The sequence below is a fragment of the Vigna unguiculata genome, chromosome 6 (assembly GCF_037176805.1).
Source record: "Vigna unguiculata cultivar grain cowpea cultivar isolate G323 ecotype 2 chromosome 6, ASM3717680v1, whole genome shotgun sequence".
Lineage (NCBI taxonomy): Eukaryota > Viridiplantae > Streptophyta > Magnoliopsida > Fabales > Fabaceae > Vigna > Vigna unguiculata.
The window spans coordinates 22,613,606-22,628,607 of record NC_140797.1 but is presented as its reverse complement, the minus strand read 5'-3'; positions in this window follow the sequence as shown (position 1 = coordinate 22,628,607).

The window sequence follows — 15,002 nt, the reverse complement described above, 5'->3', positions numbered from 1 at the left end:
AGGAGAAAATAGAAAAAGAAAGAATAGAAAAAGAAGAAATATAAACTGCAGAAGGAAGGGAAATTGAAGAAAAAGAAAAGGAAGTAAAGAAAAAGATTATGGAAAAGGTAGTAGAGAACAAGGTGTTTAATCGAAGGCCACCCATGTTCAATTGCATTCGTTTACGAAAGCGACAACAATGTATTAAGCCAAAGATTGGTGGAGAAACTCAAGTTACCAACAAGCTTTCATCCAAATCAAGCAAGGAACAAATTCAGTACATGACAATGCGTGAAAGAAGTATTGTATGATATTGCTCCCACGAACTCTTGTCATCTTCTTTTCAGATGGGCATGGCTTCATTTTAAAACGGTCAATCTTGATGAACGTTCCCTTTATTTGAGGCATGAGGGACATGAAATGAAGTTGAAATTTATGACACCAAGACAAGCCAGTAAGGATCAGCATAGGCTGAAGGAGAAAATAGAAAAAGAAATAATAGAAAAAGAAGAAATATAAATTGCAGAAGGAAGGAAAATTGAGGAGAAAGAAAAGGAACTAAAGATAAAGATGATGGAAAAGGAAGTAGAGAAATAAGGTGTTTAATCGAAGGTCACCCATGTTCAGTTGCATTCGTTTACGAAAGCGACAACAATGTTGTAAGCCAAAGATTGGTGGAGAAACTCCAGTTACCAACAAGCTTTCATCCAAATCAAGCAAGGATCAAATTCAGTACATGTCAATGTGTGAAAGAAGTATTATGTGATATTGCTCCAACGAACTCTTGTCATCTTCTTTTGAGATAGGTATGGCTTCATTTTAAAACGGTCAATCTTGATGAACGTTCCTTTTATTTGAGGCGTGAGGGACATGGAATGAAGTTGAAATTTATGACACCAAGACAAGCCAGTAAGGATCAACATAGGTTGAAGGAGAAAATAGAAAAAGAAAGAATAGAAAAAGAAGAAATATAAACTGCAGAAGGAAGGGAAATTGAAGAAAAAGAAAAGGAAGTAAAGAAAAAGATTATGGAAAAGGTAGTAGAGAACAAGGTGTTTAATCGAAGGCCACCCATGTTCAATTGCATTCGTTTACGAAAGCGACAACAATGTATTAAGCCAAAGATTGGTGGAGAAACTCAAGTTACCAACAAGCTTTCATCCAAATCAAGCAAGGAACAAATTCAGTACATGACAATGTGTGAAAGAAGTATTGTATGATATTGCTCCCACGAACTCTTGTCATCTTCTTTTCAGATGGGCATGGCTTCATTTTAAAACGGTCAATCTTGATGAACGTTCCCTTTATTTGAGGCATGAGGGACATGAAATGAAGTTGAAATTTATGACACCAAGACAAGCCAGTAAGGATCAGCATAGGCTGAAGGAGAAAATAGAAAAAGAAATAATAGAAAAAGAAGAAATATAAACTGCAGAAGGAAGGAAAATTGAGGAAAAAGAAAAGGAAGTAAAGATAAAGATGATGGAAAAGGAAGTAGAGAAACAAGGTGTTTAATCGAAGGCCAACCATGTTCAGTTGCATTCGTTTACGAAAGCGACAACAATGTTGTAAGCCAAAGATTGGTGGAGAAACTCAAGTTACCAACAAGCTTTCATCCAAATCAAGCAAGGATCAAATTCAGTACATGACAATGTGTGAAAGAAGTATTATGTGATATTGCTCCCACGAACTCTTGTCATCTTCTTTTGAGATGGGTGTGGATTCATTTTAAAATGGTCAATCTTGATGAACGTTCCTTTTATTTGAGGCATGAGGGACGTGAAATGAAGTTGAAATTTATGACACCAAGACAAGCCAAGAAGGATCAACATACATTGGAGGAGAAAATAGAAAAAGAAAGAATAGAAAAAGAAGAAATATAAACTGCAGAAGGAAGGGAAATTGAAGAAAAAGAAAAGGAAGTACTGAAAAAGATTATGGAAAAGGTAGTAAAGAACAGCGCGTTTAATCGAAGGCCACCCATGTTCAGTTGCACTCGTTTACGAAAGCGACAACAATTTTGTAAGCCAAAGATTGGTGGAGAAACTCTAGTTACCAACAAGCTTTCATCCGAATCAAGTAAGGATCAAATTCGATACAGGAAAATGTGTGAAAGAAGTATTATGTGATATTACTCCCACGAACTCTTGTCATCTTCTTTTGAGATGGGTATGGCTTCATTTTAAAACGGTCAATCTTGATGAATGTTCCTTTTATTTGAGGCATGAGGGACATGAAATGAAGTTGAAATGTATGACACCAAGACAAGCCAAGAAGGATCAACATACATTGGAGGAGAAAATAGAAAAAGAAAGAATAGAAAAAGAAGAAATATAAACTGCAGAAGTAAGGAAAATTGAGGAAAAAGAAAAAGAAGTAAAGATAAAGATGATGGAAAAGGAAGTAGAGAAACAGGGTGTTTAATCGAAGGCCACCCATGTTCAGTTGCATTCGTTTACTAAAGCGACAACAATGTTGTAAGCCAAAGATTGGTGGAGAAACTCAAGTTACCAATAAGCTTTCATCCAAATCAAGCAGGGATCAAATTCAGTACATGACAATGTGTGAAAGAAGTATTATGTGATATTGCTCCCACGAACTCTTGTCATCTTCTTTTGAGATGGGTATGGCTTCATTTTAAAACGGTCAATCTTGATGAACGTTCCCTTTATTTGAGGCATGAGGGACATGAAATGAAGTTGAAATTTATGACACCAAGACAAGCTAGTAAGGATCAGCATAGGCTGAAGGAGAAAATAGAAAAAGAAAGAATAGAAAAAGAAGAAATATAAACTGCAGAAGGAAGGGAAATTGAGGAAAAAGAAAAGGAAGTAAAGAAAAAGATTATGGAAAAGGTAGTAGAGAACAAGGTGTTTAATCGAAGGCCACCCATGTTCAATTGCATTCGTTTACGAAAGCGACAACAATGTATTAAGCCAATGATTGGTGGAGAAACTCAAGTTACCAACAAGCTTTCATCCAAATCAAGCAAGGATCAAATTCAGTACATGACAATGTGTGAAAGAAGTATTGTATGATATTGCTCCCACGAACTCTTGTCATCTTCTTTTCAGATGGGCATGGCTTCATTTTAAAACGGTCAATCTTGATGAACATTCCCTTTATTTGAGGCATGAGGGACATGAAATGAAGTTGAAATTTATGACACCAAGACAAGCCAAGAAGGATCAACATACATTGGAGGAGAAAATAGAAAAAGAAAGAATAGAAAAAGAAGAAATATAAACTGCAGAAGGAAGGGAAATTGAGGAAAAAGAAAAGGAAGTAAAGAAAAAGATTATGGAAAAGGTAGTAGAGAACAAGGTGTTTAATCGAAGGCCACCCATGTTCAATTGCATTCGTTTACGAAAGCGACAACAATGTATTAAGCCAAAGATTGGTGGAGAAACTCAAGTTACCAACAAGCTTTCATCCAAATCAAGCAAGGATCAAATTCAGTACATGACAATGTGTGAAAGAAGTATTGTATGATATTGCTCCCACGAACTCTTGTCATCTTCTTTTCAGATGGGCATGGCTTCATTTTAAAACGGTCAATCTTGATGAACATTCCCTTTATTTGAGGCATGAGGGACATGAAATGAAGTTGAAATTTATGACACCAAGACAAGCCAAGAAGGATCAACATACGTTGAAGGAGAAAATAGAAAAAGAAAGAATAGAAAAAGAAGAAATATAAACTGCAGAAGGAAGGGAAATTGAAGAAAAAGAAAAGGAAGTAAAGAAAAAGATTATGGAAAAGGTAGTAGAGAACAAGGTGTTTAATCGAAGGCCACCCATGTTCAGTTGCATTCGTTTACGAAAGCGACAACAATGTTGTAAGCCAAAGATTGGTGGAGAAACTCCAGTTACCAATAAGCTTTCATCCAAATCAAGCAAGGATCAAATTCAGTACAGGACTGATAGAGGTCGTACCCCACCAAATTAAAACATATTAAATGCAGTACATGAAAGTGAACCAAGTCGTCTCCCAACGACCAATATTTTCATTCAAAGCGAATTTTCCAGATGAACACAACAATAAAACACAAGGGGGGTTGGCAGACAGATTCGGAATGCTAATCAATAGATTAATTTAAATGCTACAGTGACTAAAACTGTATTGACATCCCTGATTCAAACACAATTTCACTTATCATAGGCCACCAAATTAACACCAACCCTGCCTTGTCTCAATCCACTAGATAATAATTCACTAAGCGAAAATTACAATCTAGCTTCATTATGCAATTAAGCAATGCACACATCCTTAAATTCGTGACAGTCAAGTTACATACATTAAGCATGAACGTATCTTAAACAAAACACATGCAATTACTCTGTAAATTAAGCATTGACAGATTCACCACATGCATTCCACAAATTCAGAACAAAAACATGGCAGATTTCACAAAACAAGCACAACCTCAAAGCTTCATTGCATTTTTCATCAAGGAGTCAATACACAAATTTAGCTAGACATGGAAATGAGTAATTAAACACTTCAAAACTGAAATCACAAAAATCAGAACCAAGAACCCTAACTTATCAAATCTGAAAACGCAATTTAAGAGCAAAAATTGAGATTTCAAAGCTTAAATGGAATGCAAAACGGTGTTATCATATATAAATGCAAAAACCCCATGAATGGGTATTGTTCCAAGTCAATAAAACCCACAAAACGAACTGCCCAAGCAAGAAAATGAATTCCAAACGTAAAACCCTCAATGGGTGCTGTCAAATATGCATGAAAACGGTAAAAATAAGCCAAAAGCGTGAAAAACCGCAAGGGGGACGTCCATGGAAGCTTGGAGAACGAAAATGGAGGTTTTGAAGAGAGGTTGAAGATGATGGAGCGGCTGGCCTCTTCTCATGCAGACCTAATTCGTGGTCATATCACCCCCTGCCACTCAGAATTACAAAACTGCCATTATGAGCCGCAGAATTATAAAAATGCCACTCTGGGCCTCAAATGTTGACCCATTGACTTTACTGACGTGGAAATGACATGGAAATGATGTGGCAATGATGTGGAAAGTTTCTTCAACTAAATATTAATGTCCAAGCTCCAAAATTGCTTCACCCAAATACCTAAAAATAATTTAAAACAAAAATTAGGCCAAATAATGTGAAATTAGCCCAAATTCGGAACAGTGGCCCAATAAAGCCCAACAGATGAAAAACACTCTAATGATGAACAATTAAGCACTAATCAACTGTCTAATGGGTACACAAAGGCTAGTGAAATGGAAGAAAATAATGACTCATCAAGGACAATGTGTGAAAGAAGTATTGTGTGATATTACTCCCACGAACTCTTGTCATCTTCTTTTGAGATGGGCATGGCTTCATTTTAAAGCGCTCAATCTTGATGAACGTTCCCTTTATTTGAGGCATGAGGGACATCAAATGAAATTGAAATTTATAACACCAAGACAAGCCAGTAAGGATCAACATAGGCTGAAGGAGAAAATAGAAAAAGAAAGAATAGAAAAAGAAGAAATATAAACTGCAGAAGGAAGGGAAATTGAAGAAAAAGAAAAGGAAGTAAAGATACAGATTATGGAAAAGGTAGTAGAGTACAACGCGATTAATCGAAGGCCACCCATGTTCAGTTGCATTCGTTTACGAAAGCGACAACAATGTTGTAAGCCAAAGATTGGTGGAGAAACTCAAGTTACCAACAAGCTTCCATCCGAATCAAGCAAGGATCAAATTCAGTACAGGACAATGTGTGAAAGAAGTATTGTGTGATATTACTCCGACGAACTCTTGTCATCTTCTTTTCAGATGGGCATGGCTTCATTTTAAAGCGCTCAATCTTGATGAACGTTCCCTTTATTTGAGGCATGAGGGACATGAAATGAAGTTGAAATTTATGACACCAAGACAAGCCAGTAAGGATCAACATAGGCTGAAGGAGAAAATAGAAAAAGAAAGAATAGAAAAAGAAGAAATATAAACTGCAGAAAAAAGGGAAATTGAAGAAAAAGAAAAGGAAGTAAAGAAAAAGATTATGGAAAAGGTAGTAGAGAACAACGTGTTTAATCGAAGGCCACCCATGTTTAGTTCCATTCATTTACGAAATCGACAACAATGTTGTAATCCAAAGATTCATGGAGAAACTCAAGTTACAAACACGCTTTCATCCAGATCAAGTAAGGATCAAATTCAGTACATGACAATGTGTGAAAGAAGTATTATGTGAAATTGCTCCCACGAACTCTTGTCATCTTCTTTTGAGATGGGCATGGCTTATTTTTAAAATGGTCAATCTTGATGAACGTTTCCTTTAGTTGAGGCATGAGGGACATGAAATGAAGTTGAAATTTATGACACCAAGACAAGCCAAGAAGGATCAACATACGTTGAAGGAGAAAATAGAAAAAGAAAGAATAGAAAAAGAAGAAATATAAATTGCAGAAGGAAAGGAAATTGAAGAAAAAGAAAAGGAAGTAAAGAAAAAGATTATGGAAAAGGTAGTAGAGAACAAGGTGTTTAATCGAAGGCCACCCATGTTCAGTTGCATTCGTTTACGAAAGCGACAACAATGTTGTAAGCCAAAGATTGATGGAGAAACTCCAGTTACCAATAAGCTTTCATCCAAATCAAGCAAGGATCAAATTCAGTACAGGACTGATAGAGGTCGTACCCCACCAAATTAAAACATATTAAATGCAGTACATGAAAGTGAACCAAGTCGTCTCCCAACGACCAATATTTTCATTCAAAGCGAATTTTCCAGATGAACACAACAATAAAACACAAGGGGGGTTGGCAGACAGATTCGGAATGCTAATCAATAGATTAATTTAAATGCTACAGTGACTAAAACTGTATTGACATCCCTGATTCAAACGCAATTTCACTTATCATAGGCCACCAAATTAACACCAACCCTGCCTTGTCTCAATCCACTAGATAATAATTCACTAAGCGAAAATTACAATCTAGCTTCATTATGCAATTAAGCAATGCACACATCCTTAAATTCGTGACAGTCAAGTTACATACATTAAGCATGAACGTATCTTAAACAAAACACATGCAATTACTCTGTAAATTAAGCATTGACAGATTCACCACATGCATTCCACAAATTCAGAACAAAAACATGGCAGATTTCACAAAACAAGCACAACCTCAAAGCTTCATTGCATTTTTCATCAAGGAGTCAATACACAAATTTAGCTAGACATGGAAATGAGTAATTAAACACTTCAAAACTGAAATCACAAAAATCAGAACCAAGAACCCTAACTTATCAAATCTGAAAACGCAATTTAAGAGCAAAAATTGAGATTTCAAAGCTTAAATGGAATGCAAAACGGTGTTATCATATATAAATGCAAAAACCCCATGAATGGGTATTGTTCCAAGTCAATAAAACCCACAAAACGAACTGCCCAAGCAAGAAAATGAATTCCAAACGTAAAACCCTCAATGGGTGCTGTCAAATATGCATGAAAACGGTAAAAATAAGCCAAAAGCGTGAAAAACCGCAAGGGGGACGTCCATGGAAGCTTGGAGAACGAAAATGGAGGTTTTGAAGAGAGGTTGAAGATGATGGAGCGGCTGGCCTCTTCTCATGCAGACCTAATTCGTGGTCATATCACCCCCTGCCACTCAGAATTACAAAACTGCCATTATGAGCCGCAGAATTATAAAAATGCCACTCTGGGCCTCAAATGTTGACCCATTGACTTTACTGACGTGGAAATGACATGGAAATGATGTGGCAATGATGTGGAAAGTTTCTTCAACTAAATATTAATGTCCAAGCTCCAAAATTGCTTCACCCAAATACCTAAAAATAATTAAAAACAAAAACTAGGCCAAATAATGTGAAATTAGTCCAAATTCGGAACAGTGGCCCAATAAAGCCCAACAGATGAAAAACACTCTAATGATGAACAATTAAGCACTAATCAACTGTCTAATGGGTACACAAAGGCTAGTGAAATGGAAGAAAATAATGACTCATCAAGGACAATGTGTGAAAGAAGTATTGTGTGATATTACTCCCACGAACTCTTGTCATCTTCTTTTGAGATGGGCATGGCTTCATTTTAAAGCGCTCAATCTTGATGAACGTTCCCTTTATTTGAGGCATGAGGGACATGAAATGAAATTGAAATTTATAACACCAAGACAAGCCAATAAGGAACAACATAGGCTGAAGGAGAAAATAGAAAAAGAAAGAATAGAAAAAGAAGAAATATAAACTGCAGAAGGATGGGAAATTGAAGAAAAAGAAAAGGAAGTAAAGATAAAGATTATGGAAAAGGTAGTAGAGAACAACGCGATTAATCGAAGGCCACCCATGTTCAGTTGCATTCGTTTACGAAAGCGACAACAATGTTGTAAGCCAAAGATTGGTGGAGAAACTCAAGTTACCAATAAGCTTCCATCCGAATCAAGCAAGGATCAAATTCAGTACAGGACAATGTGTGAAAGAAGTCTTGTGTGATATTACTCCGACGAACTCTTGTCATCTTCTTTTCAGATGGGCATGGCTTCATTTTAAAGCGCTCAATCTTGATGAACGTTCCCTTTATTTGAGGCATGAGGGACATGAAATGAAGTTGAAATTTATGACACCAAGACAAGCCAAGAAGGATCAACCTACGTTGAAGGAGAAAATAGAAAAAGAAAGAATAGAAAAAGAAGAAATATAAACTGCAGAAGGAAGGGAAATTGAAGAAAAAGAAAAGGAAGTAAAGATAAAGATGATGAAAAAGGAAGTAGAGAAACAAGGTGTTTAATCGAAGGCCACCCATGTTCAGTTGCATTCATTTACGAAATCGACAACAATGTTGTAAGCCAAAGATTGGTGGAGAAACTCCAATTACCAACAAGCTTTCATCCAGATCAAGTAAGGATCAAATTCAGTACATGACAATGTGTGAAAGAAGTATTATGTGAAATTGCTCCCACGAACTCTTGTCATCTTCTTTTGAGATGGGCATGGCTTCATTTTAAAATTGTCAATCTTGATGAACGTTTCCTTTAGTTGAGGCATGAGGGACATGAAATGAAGTTGAAATTTATGACACCAAGACAACCCAAGAAGGATCAACATACGTTGAAGGAGAAAATAGAAAAAGAAAGAATAGAAAAAGAAGAAATATAAACTGCAGAAGGAAAGGAAATTGAAGAAAAAGAAAAGGAAGTAAAGAAAAAGATTATGGAAAAGGTAGTAGAGAACAAGGTGTTTAATCGAAGGCCACCCATGTTCAGTTGCATTCGTTTACGAAAGCGACAACAATGTTGTAATCCAAAGATTGGTGGAGAAACTCAAGTTACCAACAAGCTTTCATCCAAATCAAGCAAGGATCAAATTCAGTACATGACAATGTGTGAAAGAAGTATTATGTGAAATTGCTCCCACGAACTCTTGTCATATTCTTTTGAGATGGGCATGGCTTCATTTTAAAACGGTCAATCTTAATGAACGTTCCCTTTATTTGAGGCATGAGGGACATGAAATGAAGTTGAAATTTATGACACCAAGATAAGCCAAGAAGGATCAACATACGTTGAAGGAGAAAATAGAAAAAGAAACAATAGAAAAAGAAGAAAGATAAACTCCAGAATGAGGGGAAATTGAAGAAAAAGAAAAGGAAGTAAAGAAAAAGATTATGGAAAAGGTAGTAGAGAACAAGGTGTTTAATCGAAGGCCACCCATGTTCAGTTGCATTCGTTTACGAAAGCGACAACAATCTTGTAAGCCAAAGATTGGTGGAGAAACTCCAATTACCAACAAGCTTTCATCCGAATCAAGCAAGGATCAAATTCAGTACATGACAATGTGTGAAAGAAGTATTATGTGATATTGCTCCCACGAACTCTTGTCATCTTCTTTTGAGATGGGCATGGCTTCATTTTAAAACGGTAAATCTTGATGAACGTTCCCTTTATTTGAGGCATGAGGGACATGAAATGAAGTTGAAATTGATGACACCAAGACAAGCCAAGAAGGATCAACATACCTTGAAGGAGAAAATAGAAAAAGAAAGAATAGAAAAAGAAGAAATATAAACTGCAGAAGGAAGGGAAATTGAAGAAAAAGAAAAGGAAGTAAAGAAAAAGATTATGGAAAAGGTAGTAGAGAACAAGGTGTTTAATCGAAGGCCACCCATGTTCAGTTGCATTCATTTACGAAAGCGACAACAATGTTGTAAGCCAAAGATTGGTGGAGAAACTCCAGTTACCAACAAGCTTTCATCCGAATCAAGCAAGGATCAAATTCAGTAGAGGACAATGTGTGAAAGAAGTATTATGTGATATTACTCCCACGAACTCTTGTCATCTTCTTTTGAGATGGGCATGGCTTCATTTTAAAGCGCTCAATCTTGATGAACGTTCCCTTTACGTGAGGCATGAGGGACATCAAATGAAGTTGAAATTTATGACACCAAGACAAGCCAGTAAGGATCAACATAGGGTGAAGGAGAAAATAGAAAAAGAAGAAATATAAACTGCAGAAGGAAAGGAAATTGAAGAAAAAGAAAAGGAAGTAAAGAAAAAGATTATGGAAAAGCTAGTAGAGAACAACGTGTTTAATCGAAGGCCACCCATGTTTAGTTCCATTCATTTACGAAATCGACAACAATGTTGTAATCCAAAGATTGGTGGAGAAACTCAAGTTACAAACACGCTTTCATCCAGATCAAGCAAAGATCAAATTCAGTATATGACAATGTGTGAAAGAAGTATTATGTGAAATTGCTCCCACAAACTCTTGTCATCTTCTTTTGAGATGGGCATGGCTTCATTTTAAAACGGTCAATCTTGATGAACGTTCCCTTTATTTGAGGCATGAGGGACATGAAATGAAGTTGAAATTGATGACACCAAGACAAGCCAAGAAGGATCAACATACATTGAAGGAGAAAATAGAAAAAGAAAGAATAGAAAAAGAAGAAATATAAACTGCAGAAGGAAGGGAAATTGAAGAAAAAGAAAAGGAAGTAAAGAAAAAGATTATGGAAAAGGTAGTAGAGAACAAGGTGTTTAATCGAAGGCCACCCATGTTCAGTTGCATTCGTTTACGAAAGCGACAACAATGTTGTAAGCCAAAGATTGGTGGAGAAACTCCAGTTACCAACAAGCTTTCATCCGAATCAAGCAAGGATCAAATTCAGTAGAGGACAATGTGTGAAAGAAGTATTGTGTGATATTACTCCTACGAACTCTTGTCATCTTCTTTTGAGATGGGCATGGCTTCATTTTAAAGCGCTCAATCTTGATGAACGTTCCCTTTACTTGAGGCATGAGGGACATGAAATGAAGTTGAAATTTATGACACCAAGACAAGCCAGTAAGGATCAACATAGGGTGAAGGAGAAAATAGAAAAAGAAAGAATAGAAAAAGAAGAAATATAAACTGCAGAAGGAAAGGAAATTAAAGAAAAAGAAAAGGAAGTAAAGAAAAAGATTATGGAAAAGGTAGTAGAGAACAAGGTGTTTAATCGAAGGCCACCCATGTTCAGTTGCATTCGTTTACGAAAGCGACAACAATGTTGTAATCCAAAGATTGGTGGAGAAACTCAAGTTACCAACAAGCTTTCATCCAAATCAAGCAAGGATCAAATTCAGTACATGACAATGTGTGAAAGAAGTATTATGTGAAATTGCTCCCACGAACTCTTGTCATATTCTTTTGAGATGGGCATGGCTTCATTTTAAAACGGTCAATCTTAATGAACGTTCCCTTTATTTGAGGCATGAGGGACATGAAATGAAGTTCAAATTTATGACACCAAGATAAGCCAAGAAGGATCAACATACGTTGAAGGAGAAAATAGAAAAAGAAAGAATAGAAAAAGAAGAAAGATAAACTCCAGAATGAGGGGAAATTGAAGAAAAAGAAAAGGAAGTAAAGAAAGAGATTATGGAAAAGGTAGTAGAGAACAAGGTGTTTAATCGAAGGCCACCCATGTTCAGTTGCATTCGTTTACGAAAGCGACAACAATGTTGTAAGCCAAAGATTGGTGGAGAAACTCCAATTACCAACAAGCTTTCATCCGAATCAAGCAAGGATCAAATTCAGTACATGACAATGTGTGAAAGAAGTATTATGTGATATTGCTCCCACGAACTCTTGTCATCTTCTTTTGAGATGGGCATGGCTTCATTTTAAAACGGTAAATCTTGATGAACGTTCCCTTTATTTGAGGCATGAGGGACATGAAATGAAGTTGAAATTGATGACACCAAGACAAGCCAAGAAGGATCAACATACCTTGAAGGAGAAAATAGAAAAAGAAAGAATAGAAAAAGAAGAAATATAAACTGTAGAAGGAAGGGAAATTGAAGAAAAAGAAAAGGAAGTAAAGAAAAAGATTATGGAAAAGGTAGTAGAGAACAAGGTGTTTAATCGAAGGCCACCCATGTTTAGTTCCATTCATTTACGAAATCGACAACAATGTTGTAATCCAAAGATTGGTGGAGAAACTCAAGTTACAAACACGCTTTCATCCAGATCAAGCAAAGATCAAATTCAGTACATGACAATGTGTGAAAGAAGTATTATGTGAAATTGCTCCCACGAACTCTTGTCATCTTCTTTTGAGGTGGGCATGGGTTCATTTTAAAACGGTCAATCTTGATGAACGTTCCCTTTATTTGAGGCATGAGGGACATGAAATGAAGTTGAAATTGATGACACCAAGACAAGCCAAGAAGGATCAACATACATTGAAGGAGAAAATAGAAAAAGAAAGAATAGAAAAAGAAGAAATATAAACTGCAGAAGGAAGGGAAATTGAAGAAAAAGAAAAGGAAGTAAAGAAAAAGATTATGGAAAAGGTAGTAGAGAACAAGGTGTTTAATCGAAGGCCACCCATGTTCAGTTGCATTCGTTTACGAAAGCGACAACAATGTTGTAAGCCAAAGATTGGTGGAGAAACTCCAGTTACCAACAAGCTTTCATCCGAATCAAGCAAGGATCAAATTCAGTAGAGGACAATGTGTGAAAGAAGTATTGTGTGATATTACTCCCACGAACTCTTGTCATCTTCTTTTGAGATGGGCATGGCTTCATTTTAAAGCGCTCAATCTTGATGAACGTTCCCTTTACTTGAGGCATGAGGGACATGAAATGAAGTTGAAATTTATGACACCAAGACAAGCCAGTAAGGATCAACATAGGGTGAAGGAGAAAATAGAAAAAGAAAGAATAGAAAAAGAAGAAATATAAACTGCAGAAGGAAAGGAAATTGAAGAAAAAGAAAAGGAAGTAAAGAAAAAGATTATGGAAAAGGTAGTAGAGAACAACGTGTTTAATCGAAGGCCACCCATGTTTAGTTCCATTCATTTACGAAATCGACAACAATGTTGTAATCCAAAGATTGGTGGAGAAACTCAAGTTACAAACACGCTTTCATCCAGATCAAGCAAAGATCAAATTCAGTACATGACAATGTGTGAAAGAAGTATTATGTGAAATTGCTCCCACAAACTCTTGTCATCTTCTTTTGAGATGGGCATGGCTTCATTTTAAAACGGTCAATCTTGATGAACGTTCCCTTTATTTGAGGCATGAGGGACATGAAATGAAGTTGAAATTGATGACACCAAGACAAGCCAAGAAGGATCAACACACATTGAAGGAGAAAATAGAAAAAGAAAGAATAGAAAAAGAAGAAATATAAACTGCAGAAGGAAGGGAAATTGAAGAAAAAGAAAAGGAAGTAAAGAAAAAGATTATGGAAAAGGTAGTAGAGAACAAGGTGTTTAATCGAAGGCCACCCATGTTCAGTTGCATTCGTTTACGAAAGCGACAACAATGTTGTAAGCAAAAGATTGGTGGAGAAACTCCAGTTACCAACAAGCTTTCATCCGAATCAAGCAAGGATCAAATTCAGTAGAGGACAATGTGTGAAAGAAGTATTGTGTGATATTACTCCTACGAACTCTTGTCATCTTCTTTTGAGATGGGCATGGCTTCATTTTAAAGCGCTCAATCTTGATGAACGTTCCCTTTACTTGAGGCATGAGGGACATGAAATGAAGTTGAAATTTATGACACCAAGACAAGCCAGTAAGGATCAACATAGGGTGAAGGAGAAAATAGAAAAAGAAAGAATAGAAAAAGAAGAAATATAAACTGCAGAAGGAAAGGAAATTGAAGAAAAAGAAAAGGAAGTAAAGAAAAAGATTATGGAAAAGGTAGTAGAGAACAACGTGTTTAATCGAAGGCCACCCATGTTTAGTTCCATTCATTTACGAAATCGACAACAATGTTGTAATCCAAAGATTGGTGGAGAAACTCAAGTTACAAACACGCTTTCATCCAGATCAAGCAAGGATCAAATTCAGTACATGACAATGTGTGAAAGAAGTATTATGTGAAATTGCTCCCACGAACTCTTGTCATCTTCTTTTGAGATTGGCATGCCTTCATTTTAAAATGGTCAATCTTGATGAACGTTTCCTTTAGTTGAGGCATGAGGGACATGAAATGAAGTTGAAATTTATGACACCAAGACAAGCCAAGAAGGATCAACATACGTTGAAGGAGAAAATAGAAAAAGAAAGAATAGAAAAAGAAGAAATATAAACTGCAGAAGGAAGGGAAATTGAAGAAAAAGAAAAGGAAGTAAAGAAAAAGATTATGGAAAAGGTAGTAGAGAACAAGGTGTTTAATCGAAGGCCACCCATGTTCAGTTGCATTCGTTTACGAAAGCGACAACAATGTTGTAATCCAAAGATTGGTGGAGAAACTCAATTTACAAACACGCTTTCATCCAGATCAAGCAAGGATCAAATTCAGTACATGACAATGTGTGAAAGAAGTATTATGTGAAATTGCTCCCACGAACTCTTGTCATCTGCTTTTGAGATGGACATGGCTTCATTTTAAAATGGTCAAACTTGATTAACGTTTCCTTTAGTTGAGGCATGAGGGACATGAAATGAAGTTGAAATTTATGACACCAAGACACGCCAGTAAGGATCAACATAGGCTGAAGGAGAAAACAGAAAAAGAAAGAATAGAAAAAGAAGAAATATAAACT